The sequence below is a fragment of the Chlorocebus sabaeus genome, chromosome 15, assembly GCF_047675955.1.
Source record: "Chlorocebus sabaeus isolate Y175 chromosome 15, mChlSab1.0.hap1, whole genome shotgun sequence".
Taxonomy (NCBI): domain Eukaryota; kingdom Metazoa; phylum Chordata; class Mammalia; order Primates; family Cercopithecidae; genus Chlorocebus; species Chlorocebus sabaeus.
This window is the reverse complement of record NC_132918.1, coordinates 12,378,061-12,393,448: the sequence shown is the minus strand read 5'-3', so window position 1 is coordinate 12,393,448 and position 15,388 is coordinate 12,378,061. Positions and strand designations below refer to the sequence as shown.

The 15,388-nt window shown below is 42.7% G+C and overlaps 1 pseudogene; it reads right to left on the bottom strand.

The window, feature by feature from the left end:
- Positions 1–2,790: 2,790 nt before the first annotated feature.
- LOC103221329 (argininosuccinate synthase pseudogene) lies at positions 2,791–6,379 on the bottom strand (annotated as a pseudogene).
- Positions 6,380–15,388: the final 9,009 nt, after the last annotated feature.

Below are 15,388 nucleotides of genomic sequence, written 5' to 3'. Positions count from 1 at the left end.
TCTCTCATTTCAGAGTGGCTTTCTTCTCTCAGCTTGCCAGGAGCATGTGAGTTCATATCTATTAATAAATGTGGAGCCACTGAAGAGAGATTAGTTCAACTTGCCCGTCATCCCTAGGCTATGAGCCACAAAGAAGGACTGTGGCCCAGCTTAAGTCCAGTGCTAACCTGTGGATGAATGAACAATGACCGGGGAACAGGGCGCTAACGTATGTGTAGAATGACTCCTGTGGTAAAAATGTACCTGAGTGGGAGTTGTGAGAGTGGGGGTGGGGAGGAAATACATTCTTAGAAAAGACGTGTTAGGCAGGTAATTCCCAGTATGCACTCCATATTTATGCACTATGGATGGACATATTGTGCACATATTATGGAGGCCTGTTAGCAGATCCCCAAGTCCATGCTAGCTGAATTTATGCTCAACTATATGAGGAGAATAATTCCTTCATTTTTTCTTTTTTTGAGATGGGCTCTCACTCTGTCACCCAGGCTGGAGTACAATGGCTTAATCTCGGCTCACTGCAACCTCCACCTCTGGGGTTCAAGTGATTTTCCTGCCTCAGCCTCCCAAGTAGCTGGGATTACAGGCATGAGCCACAATGCCCGGCTAATTTTTTGTGTTTAGTAGAGACGGGGTTTCACCATGTTGGCCAGGCTGGTCTCGAACTCCTGACCTCAGGTGATCCACTCACCTCAGCCTCCCAAAGTACTGGGATTACAGGCGTGAGCCACTGCTCATGGCTACATATTAATGGAAACTTCACAGGTCAGTACCTCCAAATCTTCCCCATCTCACATCAAGAATGGCAGAGGTTTGCTCTTCAGCTCTTGTTTTAAGGGTAAGACTGGTTAGAAAAGATCTATAAGGAAATAACACATGACCTGGAGGAAGAGAAGACACTATTGTGCCTGGACTATTTCCTCATAAGACAATTGACAATGAGATAAGGATGAGGGCTCGGGCTGGACTTTAAACTCCCACGACCTAGCCGACCTAGCCGGTTACCTTCCCAGGAAGGTGTATCTGCAGATGTCTCAGCTCCTCCTCCAGGAGGGAGGGAGAGTAAAAAAAGGTGTGAGAAAGAAAAGCAACAACTCTAGGAATTAAAAGGAGGAATTAGTTATTGGAATTGTTTGGTTCCCAGGTAGGTGTTGGGTGTAGCCAGGCCTCCACACCTCCAGGTTATAACATTAACACGTTGATAGGCAACTATAGATATCACTCCTTTAGGAATTTGGTGACTTGTGCTGTTTGAATTTTCTCTAATCATGTCCTTTTACTTTTTTTTTTTTTTTTTTTTTTCCCCTGAGACAGAGTTTTGCTCTTGTTGCCCAGGCTGGAGTGCAGTGGCACGATCTCAGCTCACTGCAGCCTCTGCCTCCTGGGTTCAAGTGATTCCCTTGCCTCAGCCTCCTGAGTAGCTGGGATTACGGGGATGCACCACCACGCTTGGCTAATTTTGTATTTTTAGTGGAGACGGGGTTTCTCTATGTTGGTCAGGCTGGTCTCAAACTCCAGACCTCAGGTGATCCGCCCGCCTCCGCCTCCCAAAGTGCTGGGATTATAGGTGTGAGCCACCATACGCGGCCAGAACATTTTTAAGTTTACAGCAAAATTGAGAGAAAGGTACAGAGATTTTCCATATACTCCCTTCCCCTACACATGCATAGCCTCGTCCATTATCAACATCCCCTACCATAGTGGAACAGTAGTTCCCGTCGACGGACCTACACGGACACACCGTTATTACCCAAAGTTGATAGTTGTGTATGAGGGTGTTGTACATTCTATGGGATTGGACAAATGCATGGCATGCCTTGAATTACTCAACACTATTGAATTTTACAGATTATTTTCACTGCTCTAAAAATTCTCTGTGCTCTGCCTGTTTATCCTCCCCCTAATCCCCAACTCCTGACAACCACTAATCTTTTTATTGTCTCTGTAGTTTTGTCTTTCCCAGAATGTCATATCGTTGGAATCATACAATATGTAGCCTTTTCAGATTGGTGTTTTTCATTTAGTAATATGCTTTTAAGTTTCCTCCATGTCTTTTCATGCTTGATAGCTCATTTCTGGTTAGAGCTAAATAATGTTCCATTGTCTAGATGTACCAGAGTTTGTTTATCTATTCACCTACCGAATGAAATACATCTTGGCAGGGCTTAGTGGCTCACACGTGTAATCCCAACAATTTGGGAGGCCAAGGCAGGCGGATCACCTTAGGTCAGGAGTTTGAGACCAGTCTGGCCAAGACAGTGATGCTACTTGGGAGGCTGAGGCAGGAGAATCGCTTGAACCTGGGAGGCAGAGGTTGCAGTGAGCCAAGTTCTTGTGTGGACATAAGTTTTCAGTTCATTTGGGTCACTACCAAAGAGCATGACGGCTGAAGTGTATGGTAAGAATACGTCTAGTTTTGTTGGAAACTGCAAACTGCCTTCCGAAGTGGCTGTACCGATTTGCATTTCCACCAGCAGTGAATGAGAGTCCTCTTGCTCCACATTCTTGCCAGTATTTGGTGTTTTCAGCCTTCCAGGTTTTGGTCACTGTAATAGGTGCATATCTCATCGTTGTTTTAATTTGTATTTCTCTGATGACATATGATGTGGAGCATCTTTCATAGGCTTATCTTCTTGTAGATCTTCTTCTTTTATAAATGTATATTTTAAAAATTGTCATTTTATGGCTCCCCACTGCAGCTGCCTCTCCCCCTTCCCTTCGCTGACCACTTTTGCAGGCTTCAGGGGGACCAGGGAACAAAACTGGAGGCTGGCAGCCCCAGTCCTCTACCAGCCAGGGAGAACAAGCCACAGTTACAAATTATCACAACAATTGGTGCCGGTACTTGGGGGATCTGCAAAGTGAGGAGGCCCCAGCTCCTCATTGTACAGGGGTCTATTTGGCAGTGACCTTGTTCTGGACATGGTGATATTCCTTTAGCCTGAGGGAATTGATGTTGATGAACCCGGTGGCATCGATTGGCTCCTAATCGCCCTGCACATTCATGCTCACCAGCTCCTCATTGTAGAAAGACAGAGGGGACTCCCACAGAGGATATACACCTGGCCCTTGAGGACAGACACCTGCATTTTCCCTTCTCCTCACTCCTGGGACTTGGTGATGCAGTGGTGGACACATTCGCACTCAGGACTGTGCCAGAAACCGGTGTACACCAGCTCAGCCAATTTCAAGTCCAGGCCTTGTTTGATTTTGCACACTTCCTGGTGACCGCCTCAATGTCTAAATGAGCATGGTAAAGGATGGTGCCTGCTGGGGTCTTGTAGATACCTCGGGACCTCGTTCCAATGAAGCGGTTCTCCATGATGTTAATACGGCCAACACGGTGCTTGCCCACGACTTCGTTCAGGTACACGAAGAGCTCCAAGGAGGTCTGGTGGATGGTGCCATCCTTGACATTGGTCACCTTCACCAGGACCCCTTTTGTGAACTCAATCTCGAGAATGTCAGGGTTTTTGGGAGCGCTTTAGATGGGTCCTGGGTCTTCATGCAGCGACCTAGAGGCGCTTGGTTCTTGGGGCTCTCCAGGATTCCAGCCTCATAGCTGATGTGCACGAGGTTCTCATCCATGCTCCACGGGTTTCTGGGAGTGACTGGGATGGGAATCCCATGTGGCTTTGCATATTCCATCAGATTGTTGCGGCCCTTGAACTGATTGTAGAACTTGGACATCCTCCAGGGAGCAATGACCTTCATCTGGGGGGGGCCAGCGAGTAGCAGGTGAGCTGAATCGGACTTGATCATTGCCCTTACCCGTGGTGCCATGGGACACACACTTGGCCCCCTCCTGCTGGGTGATTTCTACTTGTTTGCGGGTGATGCAGGGCCTGGGGAGAGAGCTGCCCAGGAGGTAGTGGTCCTCATACAGCATACTGGACTGGATGGCCAGCCAGATGAACTCCTCCACAAACTCTCTGCTGACATCCTCAATGAACACCTTTTTGGCCCGAAGCTTCAGTGCCTGGCTTCCTCGAAGTCTTCCTTCTGGCTGGTGTTGCCCAGGTAGGTACTGCTGTCATTGCCTTGTTCCTTCAGCCACAACAAGATGCAGGAGGTGTCCAGCCTGCCACTGTAGGCCAGAACCACGAAGCCTTTGCTGGACACAGCATCTGAGATTGGAGGCGTGAGTTCCCAGCATCTGGAATGTGTTTTCACAGCTCAGTGAACCACTTTGGCCCTGGCAGTGGTGGCAGGTGATAGAGCCTAAATCTTCTTTAGTGATGCATCTGCTAAAGTCCTTGGTTCATGTTATTTTGTGTTTTGAAATTTTTGTGGGTACATAGTAGGTGTATATATTTACGAGATACATGAGATATTTTGATACAGGTATACAATTCATAATAATCATATCAGTTAAATGGGGTATCATCACATCAAGCATTTGTCCTCTGTTTTACAAACAATCCAATTATTATTTTTTATTTTTAAATTTTTATTTATTTATTATTTATTTATCTTTTGAGATGGAGTTTCGCTGTTGTTGCCCAGGCTGGAGTGCAATGGCATGATTTCAGCTCACTGTAACTTCCACCTCCTGGATTCAAGCGATTCTCCCGCCTCAGCCTCCCAAGTAGCTGGGATTACTGCCCAACTACCACGCCTGGCTAATTTTGTGTTTTTAGTAGAGATGGGGTTCCTCCATGTTGGTCAGGCTGGTCTCAAACTCCTGACCTCAGGTGATCTGCCTCCCTCGGCCTCCCAAAGTGCTGGGATTACAGGCGTGTGCCACTGCACCCGGACTATTTATTTATTTTTTGAGACCAAGTCTCACTTTGTCGCCCAGGCTGGAATGCAGTGGTGAGATCTTGGCTCACTGCAACCTCTGCCTCCTAGGTTCAATTTATTCTCCTGCCTCAGTCTCCCAAATAGCTGGAATTACAGGTGTGTGCCACCACACTCAGCTGATTTTTGTATTTTTAGTTGAGATGGGGTTTCACCATGTTGGCCTGGCTGGTCTTGAAATCCTGACTTCAGGTGATCCACCTGCCTCGGATTCCCAAAGTGCTGGGATTACAAGCGTGAACCACCACACCTGGCCTACAAACAATCAACTTATACTCTTTTTTTTTTTTTTGAGACGGAGTCTCGCTCTGTCGCCCAGGCTGGAGTGCAGTGGCGCAATCTCGGCTCACTGCAAGCTCCGCCTCCCGGGTTCACGCCATTCTCCTACCTCAGCCTCCCGAGTAGCTGGGACTACAGGTGCCCGCCACTGCGCCCGGCTAATTTTTTTCTATTTTTTAGTAGAGACGGGGTTTCACCATGGTCTCGATCTCCTGACCTTGTGATCCACCCACCTCGGCCTCCCAAAGTGCTGGGATTACAGGCGTGAGCCACTGCGCCCGGCCATCAACTTATACTCTTAAGTTACTTTATAATTTCTATTTAGAAAACTTTTTTCTTTTTTATAGCGATGGGGTCTTGCTATGCTGCCCAGGCTGGTCTTGAACTCCTGGGCTCAAGTGAACCGACCCTCTAGGCCTCCCAAAGTGCTGGGATTACAGACATGAGCCACTGTGCCTGGCCTGACAGTTCACTTTTTTTTTCAGAGTACCTGATAGAGTGCTATAAAGTGCATTTGTACCTTGCTTTTCTATTCTCTCAAAATTATAGAAGATAAAAATCCAGGCTGGGCACAGTGACTCATGCCTGTAATCCCATCACTTTGGAAGGCTAAGGAGGGTGGATAACTTGAGGTCAGGAGTTCAAGATGAGCCTGACCAAGATGGCAAAACCCCATCTCTACTAAAAACACAAAAAATTAGCCGGGCGTGGTGGTGTGTGCCTGTAATCCCAGCTTCTCAGGAGGCTGAGGCAGATAACTGCTTGAACCCAGGAGGCAGAGGTTGCAGTGAGCCAAGATGGAGCCACTGCACTCCAGCCTGGGGGACAGAGTGACACTCCGTCTCAAAAAAAAAAAAAAGAAAAAAAGATGCAAAATTGAATGTGAAAAAATCATCCCAGCAATTATGAACCCGATATACATTTGGCCTATCAGCTCCTGACGCCGAAGACGGGGTGGTGGCAAGTGTGCTGTCTAGCCTAACTCAGGATTAGAATCAGAGCCTGAGATTCTGAGAGAATGCTTACTTGCAAGGGCTGGTAAGCTCTGTGCTGATGACTCAAAGGATGGGCTCTGTGAGTGTAAGAGATTGGACTTGGACCTGTAGCCAGGACGCAGTATTTTCTTATCTTTAACTTCCACAAAGCTTGTGTTTACTCTTCTCTCACAAAAGCCAAGCCTAAAGTGCACTGCTGAAGGAGTTGTTCCTCTTTGGACAGCTGTGTGTGCCCTATAAATGTCCTCTTCAGATGGAGAAGGAGTTGCTGTGTGCGTAGCGCTGTGAGCTGGACTGGAAAACATTTCTGCGGCCCAGTGATACATGCAGAACTACACCCTCGAGAGCCACGGTTCAGTGAAGGGCTAGGAAGGGTTTTCATTCTGGTCATTCATTCACCTGGAAAGGCTCAGCACTATCTCATGAACCTAGTTTCTGGGAAGTCAGGCAACCTGATTGCACTTACAACTTGGTAAATGATATACTCTAAGGGCTCATAAAAATTAATCCAGCTGCATGCTACAAAGCTGATACCATGAAATCATGAGCAGAGACCTCCTTTCTACTTGAGTCCAGAAAGAGCCAGGCTTTGTGTTGGTCTACATAGTGCCGAGGAGGAAAGTGACTCTACTAACACTTTTCATTGTTGAAACTGTTCATTCTCACCTCCCCTGGGGAGGGCCCTCACACTCCTGCCACAGACACGAAAAAGTTAATAGATGTCGTGGAAGTGGGAAAAGTTGCCTTTGGAGAGGTTTCCAGAATGTTTTCCAACTTGGTCGTCTTTTCAAGTCCCTTCTTTCGATCTAATGAAATAATTATTTTGAAAATAATAATAGCTACCATTTACCAAGGACCTAATATGTACCAATTTATTTACATATGTTGTCTGTTTAATTCTTACCATCACGTACAATGTTCCGTGGTCATATGCCCTGGGAATCAGAAAGAAGAACTTGCCAAGGTCACGCAGCCAGGAAATGAGAGTCAATATTCAAGCCTAGATTTCAAAGGGTCAGTATTTAAACCGAGGTTTCTATTCAGACCTAGAAATGAGAGTCAGTATTCAAACCTGCTACCATGGCCCATACTTATATGAATTCTGCCTCATTAAGATAATGTCTGGGTCATTTTTATTTATTTACTCTGGAGGTAAAATGGATTGCAGTCATGTATGTTTCAAGTGGGAGAAAGTAAAAGCCTTAATTTTTTTCCCTTTTTTTTTTTTGTTGAGATGGAGTCTCGCTCTTGTCACCCAGGCTGGAGTGCAGTGGCATGATCTCAGATCACTGCAACCTCTGCCTCCTGGGTTCAAGTGATTCTCCTGACTCAGCTTCCCGAGTAGCTGGGACTATAGGCGCCCACCACCGTGCCCAGCTAATTTTTGCATTATTAGTAGATATAGGGTTTCACCATATTGGTCAGGCTCGTCTCGAACTCCTGACCTCAGGTGATCCACCTGCCTTGACCTCCCAAAGTGCTGGGATTATATGCATGAGCCACTGTGTCCAGCCAATCTTTTTCCTTTCTTCCTTCCTAAGATTCTCTAGCTCTCTTCCATTGAGAGAGAGTACAGGCAAAGGTGCACGAAAGAATTTTTTTCGTAAGTACTTTTTTTGTAAGTACTGCATCAAATATTTAATAGCAGTTAGATAGTTAGGGGGCAACTTGATATTTTTAGAAATTGAAAACTTATTTTAGAAAAACAAAGAACAGTTAGGTATATATTAGGTAATTTGCATTTTAGCTTCTAGTATATATATATATTTTTAGAACTGCTTAACCATTTTAAAAAATAATTCAAGGCCGGGCACGATGGCTCATGTCTGTAATCCCAGCACTTTGGGAGGCTGAGGCGGGTGGATCACGAGGTCAGCGGATCGAGACCATCCTGGCTAACACGGTGAAACCCCTCTACTAAAAATACAAAAAACAATTAGCTAGGCGTGGTGGCGGGCGCCTGTAGTCCCAGCTACTCGGGAGGCTGAGGCAGGAGAATGGCGTGAACCCAGGAGGCGGAGCTCGCAGTGAGCCGAGATCGTGCCATTGCACTTCAGCCTGGGCAAAAGAGCAAGACTCCGTCTCAAAAAAAAAAAAAAAAAAAATTAATTCAAACTGGCCGGGCACGGTGGCTCACCCCTGTAATTCTAGAACTTTGGGAGGCTGAGGCAGGTGGATTGCCTGAGTTCAGGAGTTCGAGACCAGCCTGGGCAACAATGGTGAAACCCTGTCTCTACTAAAACACAAAAAATTAGCTGGGTGTGGTGGCGGGCACCTGTAGTCCCAGCTGCTCGGGAGGCTGAGGCAGGAGAATTGCTTGAACCCAGGAGATAGAGGTTGCAGCAGTGAGCCAAGATCACGCCACTGCACTCCAGCCTGGGTGACAGAGCGAGACACTGTCTCAAAAAAAAAAAAAAAAAAGAAAAAAATTCAAACTATTTAGGAAAGTAAAAATGAAAAGTAAAAGTGAATCACCTAAAATACTACCACCTAGACACTGCCACAGTTAACACCGAAGGGACTTGCCTCTTTCTATGCATACAGTCAAATAGTGATATTGTATAAAAATGTCATCATGGCGTAAGTACTGTTTCTCAGTAAAAACTGTTGAATTCAGTAGAAGAAAAATAAAATGAAATATAATTGGAGGAATTCTTGAACTTCAAAAAAAAAGTTTCTCCTCCCCAAGAAATATTTGCTAAAATATCCCTGTAAAGTTATAAAAGAGGTTGTGAAGAACATTTAAAAGTATTTTCTGGCTGGGCACGGTGGATTACGCCTGTAATCTCAACACTTTGGGAGGCCGAGGCGGGCGAATCACCTGAAGTCAGGAGTTCAAGGCCAGCCTGGCCAACATGGTGAAACCCCATCTCTACTAAAAATACAAAAATTAGTCGGGTATAATGGCGCATGCCTGTAATCCCAGCCACTCAGGAGGCTGAGGCAGGAGAATTGCTTGAACCCAGGAGGCAGAGGTTGCAGTGAGCCAAGATAGTGCCACTGCACTCCAGCCTGGGTGACAGAGTGAGACTCTGTCTCAAAAAATAAAATAAATTAAATAATTTTAAAAATAGGCCAGGCGCGGTGGCTCACGCCTGTAATCCCAGCACTTTGGGAGGCCGAGGCGAGTGGATCACAAGGTCAGGAGATCGAGACCACGGTGAAACCCCGTCTCTACTAAAAATACAAAAAATTAGCCGAGAGTGGTGGCAGGTGCCTGTAGTCCCAGCTACTCAGGAGGCTGAGGCAGGAGAATGGTGTGAACCCGGGAGGCGGAGCTTGCAGTGAGCCGAGATCACGCCACTGCACTCCAGCTGGGACGACAGAGCCAGACTCCGTCTCAAAAATAAATAAATAAAAATAAATAAATAAATAAATAAAAGTATTTTCCCCTCAATTTTAGGTAGTATAAAGTGTGAACATTATCACTCTTCCATCTTCTCTTTGCCTATCTTCATTGGCTGTTAGTTATATTATTATTTTCAAGTTATCCAGATTTACAATGCTTACTTTCTGTAATCATAGTTTTCATTGTTTTAGTATAACTTCTCGGTTTAAATGGAAGTGTTATTCCCCACCAATCTTTATACCAAAGCTTCTCTGATTTTTACTCTGATTCACCTGTTATTTGTTTAGATTTCATTGTCAGATATTTTTTCAAGAAGGGCACTTTTGTGATATTCCCAGTTCTTTTATGTTTAAAACTATCTGTTATTGTCTTTATACTAGAAAGATGCCATGACTGAATCTGAGTCACAGTTTTTTTCTTTTCTTATTTTTTATTATTATTATTTTTTTGAGACGGGGGTCTGGCTTTGTTGCCCTGGCTGGAGTGCAGTAGCGTGATCTCGGCTCACTGCAGCCTCTGCCTCCCAGGTTCAAGCAATTCTCCCACCTCAGCCTCCCGAGTAGCTGGGATTACAGGTGCACCACCACACCTGGCTAATTTTTGTACCTTTAGTAGGGGTTTCACCATGTGGCCAGACTGTTCCCGAACTTCTGACCTTAGGTGATCCACCCTCCTCGGCCTTCCAAAGTGCTGCGATTACAGGCGTGAGCCACAGTGCCTGGCCACAGTTTCTTTTCATTAGAATTTGTGGATGTGTCTCTAGTCTCTGCCATTGTATGTTACTAGGGATACCTGTGAAGCCAGTCCGATTTTTTTTTTCACCTTTGTACATATGTGCTAGTCAGGGTTCTCCAGAGAAACCGAACCAATAGGATGTGCTCTGTGTGTGATTTATTATAAGGAATTGGCTTATGCAACTGTGAAAGCTGAGAAATCTCGAGACCTGGAGACAGCAAGCTGGAGTCCCAGGAGAGCCAGTCTGAGTCTGAATCTGAAGTCCTGAGAATCAAGAGAACTGAAAGTTCTAATAGTTCAGTCTAAATGTTAGCAGGCTTGACACGCAGGAAGAACCACTGTTTCAGACTAAGTCACAAGGCTAGAAAAGCTCTTGTAACCAGGCAGAAAGAATTCTCTCTTCTTCAGCCTTTTTGGTCTAGTATGTCTTCATTTGATTATTGACATTGGAGAGTGCAATCTGCTTTACTCAGTCTATAAATTGCAATGTGAATCTCACCCAGAAACATTTTGACAGACACACCCAGAATAATGTTTGAGTGGATGTTTGGGCACCCCGTGGCCCAGTCAAGTTGACACATAAAATTAACCATTACAGTGGGCGATGTGCTTTCCTGGACATCTAAAGAATTCTTTCTTTGTACTTGATGTTCAGTAGTTACTAACTAAGGTAGTTTCTATATTGAGCCTTCTATATACAATTTTCTTGGAACTAATTTGCATATCCAGATACTTTTTCTTCACTTGGGGGTGAGAATGTGGAGATTTTTCTGCTATTATATCTTTCACCACAGCTTCTGGTTCATTTGTAGTTTCTCTAGCACAGAGATGCCAATGATTATTAGTTGGAATTTTGATCCTTTACTTTTCCTTCATTTATGAGCATTATTTTTATTCTATTTGAATTCATATTTTATGCTTTATAATTTTATCTTCAGTGGTATCTATTCTTCCTTGCCATCTTCTAGCTTATTGATTAGTCCTATGATGATATAGTTTCAGTCACATCTTTCTTTTAATCTCATTCTGTGGTTTTATCATCTTCTCTTTGAGCTCACACTTTAGAATTAGTAATCTCATTAATGTATATTATAGCATGAAACAAATGTTAATAATTTCCTTCTGATCTTTAAGTTGATTTTTCTTCAAGTTCTTTTCTGTGCTTCCCTCCTTCCTTTCTCTCTCTCTCCCTCCTTCTTTCTCTCTCTCTTCTTTCCTTCTTTCTTTTCCTATAGTGTATTTTCAGAGCTTCCATTACATTTATTTTCATTTTTTTCCTGCTTGGTCAGTTCTGTTCAGACTTGACGCTGTTATGATGTGGAAGACTTTTTGACTTGATTCCCACTGTAATCAATGTGGTTTTCTCTTGGGCAAGAGTTTGAATCTCAGTACTTTTTCTTCTGTTTATTTTAAGAAGCTAATACAACTTTAGGGGAGCTGAACTTTGGGTTAACAGCTGAGTTAAACCAGCTCTCTCGTTTCTCTTAGATTGTTGTCTTCCTTTCCCTAATCATTACTTTTTGAAATATAGCATTAGGTTATACCCTTTTTCTTGTTGGGTTGTCTTTGGTGAATCCATGCCTAAGAGTTCTTAAATCTATGTTTTGCTCACATTTTATTTCCTTTCATGTTTTCAGAAGTCTTAACCCAGAAATAGGAATTGTATAAGAGAAAACTGAATAATTTGACTTGCATTTAACTTAAAACAACTTTAAAAAAATTCAGGAAGCACCATCTCAAGGAAACTGTATTATACAGGGAAAGAGAATTGGACTGAGCATCAGATAACCTTAAATTCTAGCCCCAGCTCTCGTATATATAGCTGAAACTATTGAAGGGATATATATATATACACACACATATAAGTGAATTCTCAGTTGTAAAATGAGTTGATTGTATCTACCATGACTACTTCATAGAGCTATTGTAAGGGTCAAATGAAATAATTAAACGAAAGGACTTTGTAAATAGCAAAGTAATATTCAATATAAGGTGTTGTCATTATTTTATTATGGTTGTTATTATTGAATCTTTATTTGTAGAAGATCATCATAAAGATGGTTAGATGAGAAGTTCCTTTTTTTTTTTTTGACACAGAGTCCTGCTCTGTCACCAGGCTGGAGTGCAGTGGCATAATCTCGACTCACTGCAACCTCCGCCTCCCAGATTCAAGCGATTCTTCTGCCTCAGCCTCCCAAGTAGCTGGGACTACAGGTGCTCGCCACTGCACCTGGCTAATTTTTGTATTTAGTAGACACAGAGTTTCACCATGTTGGCCAGACTGGTCTCGAACTCCTGACCTCGTGATCCACCCGCCTTGGCCTCCCAAAGTGCTGGGATTACAGGCGTGAGCCACTGCGCCCGGCAGAGAAATTCTTGGGAAGGGGGCTTAACAAGGTGAGGGGCATAACTTTCTGATTAAGCTACAAGTTTGCCCAAGCATTTACATTTTCCCTGTCCCTAGTCTAATAGAGAGAGGGATTGTGCCTAGTTTGAAAAATGTTTTTAGCTTATTCTATAGTCATCTCTCATCTCCATTGGGAATTAATAGGTTTTGACATTTATGCACCTAAAGACAGATGACTAAGTTTCTCATATAACTGTATGTTGTTGTAAATATTGACTAAGTGCCCAAGTAATTCTTGCATTACAAAAGAGTTAATACTATTAATCATACTTTAATATTTTTATGATTCGTTTTGGATTTCAAAAGATTTGTACTTTTGTTTTTAATTTTGATTATGATTCTTTTCAAAACATAGGCATGAAAAATATTTTCTCTACTGACCTGAAAGAGAAGAAACATGAAAGCTTTGACTACAAGACTCGGTAACCGGGGCCTGTCATGGGGTTGGGGGAGGGGGGAGGGATAGCATTAGGAGATATACCTAATGTAAATAGCTAATTAATGGGTGTAGCACACCAACATGGCACATGTATACATATGTAACAAACCTGCACTTTGTGCACATGTACCCTAGAACTTAAAGTATAATAAAAAAAAATCTGAAAACTAAAAAAAAAAAAAAAAAAAAGACTCGGTAGTGAAATTTGTTTACAATACTACTTAAAACTGACGCATTCAAACAAAATGATTTATTTGCTTATGAGTTTTATTTTGAAAACGAAAACTAAATTTTTATTTATTCAATCTATAGCATTACTGAATTTTGTAATCCTTCTATTTTAAATATGCATATTTAAAAAAAACAATTGACACCTGGGTCTAGGTGACATACCCTCGTACATTCTAAGAATTAAAATAAGGCTGGGCGCGGTCACTCATATCTGTAATCCCAGCATTTTGGGAGGCCAAGGCAGGTGGATCACAAGGTCAGGAGTTCGAGACCAGCCTTGCCAACATGGTGAAACCTCGTGTCTACTAAAAATTCAAAAATTAGCTGGGCGTGGTGGCACGCACCTGTAATCCCAGCTACTCAGGAGGCTGAGGCAGGAGAATTGCTTAAACCTGGGAGATGGAGGTTGCAGTGAGCTGAGATCATGCCACTGCACTCCAGCCTGAGGGACAGAGCAAGACTCCATCTCGAAAAAAAGAAAAGTAAAAAACAAAAGTGAAATAAGCTCATTGACATCATTGATTTAGCATTCTAGTTCATGCTTTCAAAATATTCTTGGTCTGGGTAGAAGCAGTGCTTAATTGAAGAGTTTTAAAAAGAAACCATTTATATCGTGTCTATAATTTTAATTTTAGTTTATAAATTGATTATTCTGCTTTTTACAATCATTTAGCCTACTGTAATAAAAATTTTATAAAATTATTCTTGCTGTGTAACTTTGAAACTCAATTGCAGCTGCAGAAATGGAGTGGTGAGACACCAAGTTGGGGAGCAAACATTTGTAAATATCAGCTTGAGATGGAGTGCTGGTACAGAACCTAAGATTATATTTACATGTAGAAAATGGCAGTTTCAGTGTACACAGGTTTGGCTCTGCTGCCATCCTAAGTCATACCTGTGTTAACAAAATAGTCTTCTCAACTCAGCATTAGGCAAGACTAAAGTTTTTACCATAGAAACATTATTCCTACTGCTGTAGTTCAGCAAACCATCCACTGAGATTTATAGCCAAGTTCTAAAGTATATTTTGGCTGTGTTTGTTTTTAGGACTCATGTTATTCTGAAATAAATTTATCATGTTAGTTGGAAGTGTGTCTCTTCTACATCTATTTTCTTTACTACTTATCAGCATAATCATTTCAAATCTGAGGTAGAGATTGAAAATTGAGCATTTGATTTCAATATACTATATGAAAGGCCATTACACAGAATTTATTGCACCATTAGTACAAACAAAGAAAAAAAGGGTGAAAGAGGCCTCTTGAGAAGAATTAGATATTTCCATTTGGCAGTATGTGCAGGGTGTGGTGTTTTTATTCACTAAAACTAATACATTATTTTTATTTCAAATTCAGCCTATTTCCCGGGTTGTTTTCATGTATCATGAATACAAAAATGGCCAATATATATTAAGGAATACCAATGCTAACGTATCTTAGTGGAAATATCAGATCAAATACCCAATATTTCCTTTAATTTTGGGTAAAAACATTGATTTGTGGTTAGATTTGTCAAGATAGACACAGTGTGCTTTTCTGACTTTTTTACTTCACTCTTATTCTGATTTAACAACTGATATTTTACATATGCTTATGACATTTTTCTATTCTCAATAGCATGGTGAAGTTAATTCTGAATGAAGACAGCTAGGGTTTCGTCATAGATCTATATCTTGTGTGTGACACTTAATCTTTATGTCCTCAGTTCCCATCTGAGAAAGGAGAAATTCTGGAGTGGGGGTGGGTCACACGAAGGTTCTCCAAGAAGAACTCTTAGCTCAGGAACCACTCAGGGAAGCCTGACCAGGTGAAAATCTAGGTTCTTCCACTCCCATTTTAGCCAAAGCAATTTTACTTTTTTTATTTTTATTTTTTATTTTTTGAGATGGAGTTTTGCTCTGTCACCCAGGCTGGAGTGCAATGGATGTGAACTTGGCTCACTGCAGCCTCTGCCTCCCGGGTTCAAGTGATTCTTCTGCCTCAGCCTCCTGAGTAGCTGGAATTTATAGGCATCTACCACCACGCCCAGCTAATTTTTTGTATTTTTAGTAGAGACAGGGTTTCACCATGTTGGCCAGGTTGGTCTTGAACTCCTGGCCTCAGGTGATCTTCCTGCCTTGGCCTCCCATAGTACTGGGATTACAGGTATGAGCC